Below are 6796 nucleotides of genomic sequence, written 5' to 3' on the forward strand. Positions count from 1 at the left end.
AAAAATTAAAAAGCAATATTGATTTTTTTTACATTACACTAAATTCGGCTAAAGAAAACCCAAATCATTTCATCACATACACACGTTGTTTTCTTTGAAACTGAAGAAAATCCGATTTTTTTTAAAGAAACGACATATGAAGTAGTTAAATATTAAACTGCCGTTATCATTAAACAACTAAGGAATAAAAATAAGATAATTTATGGTGTGTCTAGAGTGAAATAAATTTTTTTTTAAATACAACAAAAAAAGTGTTGATTGCAAAAAAACGCAGAAATGTATACATTGCAGGGATGAAAAATACAAAAGATAAAAATATTGTACTCATCAAATGTTAATAGTACCCAGCTAAATTTTGTCATTTTATTTTTATTAAACTATGAATTACATTAATCATTTTAATGGTCTTGACAAAAAGAATTACATAGTTCTATAAATAATATTCCAGCTCAGAGGTTTGAAATGAAAACACTGGAACAAATTATTGAATTATGTATCTGAAATAGCTAATAAGACGAAGAGTACAATTAATTGTACATTGTACTATTCTAAATTTTACAAAGTACCCATTGTTCATCGCTGGCTTGTACTACATTTCTTATAATACTAAGAGAGGAGCAAGGCGTATTAACAAGGTGAGTGCGTCCCGGCAACAAATACAACATGGCAAAAACAACAGGCAATTTGTTTTTGTTAAAATGTACGGTAAATGTCAAAATCAAGGCGAATTAAAATATTACTATGTTATTTACAATAACAAATGTAAACATAAACAAAGTTTGACATATAGTGTACATAAAACCACAGCGAATTAAGAAACAGCTGATTTTATGCACTCACCTTGTTAATACGCCTTGGAGAGGAGTAATCACCCTGCTACTAAATAAATGCCAAATTAATTCACTTGAATGTAAAAAAATTTTTTTTTTTGATTCACATCAACCGAAATAAAAAAGATTTATAAAATTATCATCACTTAAATAAATGTTACTATTTTTTGTTTTGATTTTAGTTTGTACTTGACAGCCGTTCTAATCATTTTGCCTACTACAACAAAATTAATTTTTTTGAATATAAACCAACAACAATTTGTCTTTTTATGATTTGCTTAGTATGTACCTATGTTTTTCTACATTTAATTCAGTGTTATTAACTTGTCGTAATATTTATATTTGTTTATTTAAAGATGAAAGAAATAGAAGTAGAAAAAACTCAAATTTTATGTGCATATACATAGCTATTTATTTATTTTTTGTTTTTTGCTTTAACATTGCGTACCGAATAAAACAAAAAGCTAAAATTAGAAATTGTACGTGCAGTAAGTAGACAACGAAACTACCCAACAACAACACTAACATTAGTGCATTAAATCCTTGCTTTCTGTTGTGTTTTTGTATGAGTATGAGTTTTATCATGTGCATTTGTTGTTATTGTGAGAATGCATTAATAGAACGTTAGTGTGAGACTAAAAAACAGGGTTGGAAATTTGGGCAGTGTATTTAAAGGAGAATACGGGGAATTTTAGACATAATTAATGATTACTCAAAAACGGTTAGTCAATATTATCAAAGTGAACTTAGAAAAATTTAAATTTACATATCCTTTAATCCGTTTATATATTGCGTTTTAATCGGCTGAATAGTTTCGGAGTTCTAATAAAAAATTTAAACAAAAAAATAAATTTTTTATGTGAAAATAGAAAATTTTTTTGTTATAAATAAAATCATGAAAAATCGAAAACGACAGAAATTGTTCAGATTTATTGCTATATCGCAAAGCCACATGCAATAGGAACAAAAATCGATGGATTATTTTCTAATTTATTCACAATTACGTAAATTCGCTCATGTTCAGAAAATTGTATGTGCTTACAGGCGTGTACTTTGAGTGTAAATTTTAAGCCTAGTACTCTGTTCATATTTGCGAAAAATTGTGGTTTTTTCATGCGAAAAATTTTACATGCTGTTTGACAGCTAGCTGTTCGTGCGAAAGAAGTGCTGCGTATGATATTTCGTGTGGAAAAATAAGGTTGCCAGATTTATTTCACATGTTTTCCACAATAAAAACAGAGTACTGCTTTTGCGAATTATTTCGCATATATTTCATTCCAAATATTTTATATGTAGTTTGACACCATTTCGCACGAAATTTTGAACAGAGTACCTAGCTTTACACGTGAATGTCTAACAAAATTTATAATTTTACTTAAAAATTTAAAAAAAAAATCTAACCAATTTTGTACTTAGGTAGCCATGATGCATCAAATCTATATAATGGTTAGTCAAGCCTTGTTTTGCTGTTGACCTGTGTAATAATAATTTAAATTGTTTTTGCTTACATTGTATTTAATTTAACCATTTATAAAGATTGAAAATATAGTAGAATTGTTAGAGAGTTAATTTTCACTTTTTATTTATTCTAGAACCAAACAAGCGAACAAAAATTAATCAGCTGTTTGACTGACTCTACCTTATATGACTTCGCCTTGAACGGATTAGTAAAATTTCAAACCACTTTCACCACACTTCTCAAACACACATAGTTGTAAAAAAGCTATCTAAATTATTTTTATTCAATTTGAAATAGATTTGAGTTAACAAAATGTTAGTCATTCAATGGATAAATAAATTGAATTAATTCATTAATGACTGAATTCTATTTAAATAAAAGCCTTTAAATAAAGAATTTATTTTGTTGGAAATGTAGTTTATGGAATTAAACATAAATTGAATTAATTAATTCGAAGGTGAAATTTTTCCTTCTTAATTTTTGCATGGTTTAAAATTCTTTTAGTTTAGTATGTTTCTGTATGTCCGGAAGGAACTATTGGTTACTTTCTGTTTTGAAATTTCAAGTTAAAAATCAAATATCTAGGAAACTATATATATAATTTTACATGAGCAATTCCACCGTTTGTATAAATATTTGTATATTATAAGGACCTTTTATATGACGTAAATTAAAAAAATTCAATATATACGAAACTATAATAGCTAGAGTCTTCAAATTTTTCACAAGCATTTTTGCCGTTTTTATAAATATTTGAGGATAAAGTATTGATAGTGGGCGTGGCACCTTAAAAGAATCGAATATACTATAAGAGATAGCGTCCATACATTTTGTAGGGTAATTTTACCATCAATATTAGTATTTAGGAATGGGCGGACTACCAACAATATAAGTTAATCTTAACATTTATATACATGGGAAAACATTCTATATACTAGGGTTCTATAGCTGAAACAAAAAATATTTTCGACTTTTTCCGTTTTTTAAAAAGTCGACTTTTCGAACTTTCGACTTTTGGTAGTTTATGAAAAGTCGACTTTTCGAACTTTCGACTTTTTAGTTAAACGACTTCTTCCGACTTTTCGACTTTTTTCAACTTTTTACCATTTCTTGTAAAAAATACATTTATTGATGCACCTTTTGTAAAGTTTAGCAATAAACATGAAATTTATCAAGGCGATAATAGTTAGAATAATGTTGTAAGAATTTTGTGTAGAAAAAAGATTTATTTTATAAACATTTATTTATTTATTATTTACTTATATTAGCATACACTACAAAAAATGCAAGTGCAATATTTTTTTTAACAATCTAAAAAGTCGATTTTTATCGACTATTCGACTTTTATCGACTATTCGACTTTTGAGATAACATACTCGATTGTTCGACTTTTTTCCGACCAAAAAGTCGATTTTGACTTTTCGACTTTTTTCAGGAAATAGTCGATTGTTCGAACAATCGACTTATAGAACCCTAGTAGGTGAACTGTCAAAGTTGCCTGGTGTTGTTTTGCTTTTGGGTTTGTTGTATTTTTCTCCACAACAACCACAAGTGAATTGACAGTTCAAACTGAATAAAAAAATAATCAGCTGTTTCATCGCAGTCACCTTTCTAAATGTGCCCAGCATCTTGCTATATACCAAGGCGAATTTATAGAAGGTGACGACAGAACTACATCAAATACAACATATACAAAAACAACAGGTACTTTGTTTTTGTAAAAAGATAAGTGAACTACACAGAAAAAAGAAATTCATAATTGGAATGAATTTTGTAATAAATATTATTAATCGAACTTGACTTTTTTTTCCCAAACTTATTTCATTCAAAATAAGAACATGTTCATAAATATTATAAAATTTTACATGACGGAAATTTTTGCTTTTTTTACTTAATTTTTTTTAATAAATTGCATTATAATTGTATTATATAATGAATTAGTGCAAGAATATTTGCATAATAGCCATATATTGGCCAATATTTTAAGATAAAAAGGAGAATATCTGAAACTTAAAAATTATCATTAAACATAATAAAACATTCATAAATATAAAAGCATTTCATCCTCTTAAATCAATTTAATCATTTTCGCGCTTTTTATATCATTTTGTAGCTGAAAATCATAAAAAAACTAAAAATTTTCCATGAAAAATTTCAAACATTTTTGAACAACATAAAAATAAAAATGAAATTGAAATTATATTTTTCAAGCCTTCTAGATTTTATTTCAAAACATAAAATATTAAAAAAATCATACTATTTAAGAAATTATTTATAAATGTTATGAATTGAAATCAATGAATTCGAATCATAATATTTATGTTGAAACTTTTTTCTGTGTATCAAAGTTGCCGGTGATTGTTTTTGCTTTTTGGGTTTGTTGTATTCTTCGCCACAACAAACACAAGTGACAGTTCACTTGTCTAAACAACTGAATATAAAAAACAATCAACAGTTCTTCTGTCGTCACCTTCTATAGATTCGCCTTGCTATATACCAGGGCACTCTAAGAAAGGTGACTGCATCACTACAACAATACAAAAACAACAGGTACTTTGTTTTTGTTAAAAAGTAGGTGAACTGTCAAAGTTGCCTGTTGTTGTTTTTGCTATTGGGTTAGTTGTATTTTTCGCCACAACAACCACAAGTGAATTGACAATTCAAACTGAATAAAAAAAATAATCAGCTGTTTCATCGCAGTCACCTTTCTAAGTGTGCCCTGCTATATACCTTTTTTGTTAATATTATAGGCCTTGCACAAGAGCAAGGCGTATTTAACAAGGTGACAGCAGTGGCGAATTGAAATAAATACAGGCGAATTCACTTATTTTTTATATATAGAGTTTGACATACGGGCGTACGGGCGAATATTTTTTATATATGTAGTTTGACATTTGCGCGTGCTATTTCTATAATCAGCTGTGCTGCCGATGGCACCTTATTAAATGCACCTTGATTCAAACTGAATAAAAAAAATAATCAGCTGTTTGTGTAAGTGTGCCCTGGTTCAGACCAAGGCGAATTTATACAAGGTGGAGTCAGTCAATCAGCTGATTACTCTTTTTTCGCTTGTTTGGTTCTAAGACCTGTCAAAGCTTGTTTTTATACTTCAATATCTATATATTCTAAGCTAATTAACAAAATATTTATATTTTGCATAAATAAGTAAAGCCCTCGCTATTCAATTATCTACACTATATTTAGTTTTAATACATATTTGTTTAATTTTTAATTTCTGTTTTTTTACATTTGTTAAGACCAAGGCGTATTAACAAGGTGAGTGCGTCCCGGCAACAAATACAACAATGCAAAAACAACAGGCAATTTGTTTTTGTTAAAATGTACGGTAAATGTCAAAATCAAGGCGAATTAAAATATTACTATGTTATTTACAATAACAAATGTAAACATAAACAAAGTTTGACATATAGTGTACATAAAACCACAGCGAATTAAGAAACAGCTGATTTTATGCACTCACCTTGTTAATACGCCTTGGTTAAGACCATTTGTTGTTTTTGTAGAACTACCACCACCTTGTATAAATTCGCCTTGGTTCAGACCAAATAAAAAAAATAGTCAGCTGTTCTACTGAGTCTACTTTATTAATTTACTTTGGTTGTAGGGATGAGTACACCTTATATGAATTCGCCTTGAGTAAATCAATTACCAAACGTTTGTTAAACTTTTTTATCAGAATGTTTCAATATTGTTCTTACTCTTTTCTTTTCTAGCGGCGTTTATATTAATGTACAGTTTGCGCTCATGAGCAAAAACAATACAAAACAAAATGGGACAATCATTCTCATTGTTTGTTTGGTTTTTGTTTTACTCACCGCAAAAAACAAACGTAGCAAACGTTTCGATTTGTTTATTTCCGTACTCTGACAATTACTAAAGCTAATTGGTACAATTTTTAAATTCCATTTGCCATCCCTGATTATGCCTCTTAAATTTTATGGGGCAAAGAAAAACGAGTAAAAAATTCATAAATTTCTTCGGAATAAGAAAACAAATATTTAGTGTGGTATTAAAACGTTAAAGTTGAGGTCGATACAAAAGAAAAATTAAAATTGTTTATATGTTTTTTAGAAAACGAAAGTGCTTTATTAAAACGAAAAGGAATTCGCTGCTGAGAACTTTCTTAAAACTGAAATTCAAGAAAGAATTCAATCAGAATTTTTGCACATAATATAATTGAGAAATTACGTGAACGTGCTTGCAAAAAACGTGATATTCTTTACTTGTGGTTCATAAACAAAATAAATACAAAAATTAAAAAAAAGGAACAAAAGTAGTGTGCAAAGTAAAAAAACAAGTACATATTAAGTATTTTTATGTTGAAAAATAATAAAAAACAAAAACTGCAACTCGCTAAAATAAAAAGAAACGAAAATTAAAAACAACAACCACAACAAGTACGGACAATTTGACAACGACAACTAAAAAATTGTCAACATTCGAAATATCGTAAATGAGAAAAACTACAAAATAAATAGGTAAGAGC

The sequence above is a fragment of the Calliphora vicina genome, chromosome 2 (assembly GCF_958450345.1).
Source record: "Calliphora vicina chromosome 2, idCalVici1.1, whole genome shotgun sequence".
NCBI classification, from domain to species: domain Eukaryota; kingdom Metazoa; phylum Arthropoda; class Insecta; order Diptera; family Calliphoridae; genus Calliphora; species Calliphora vicina.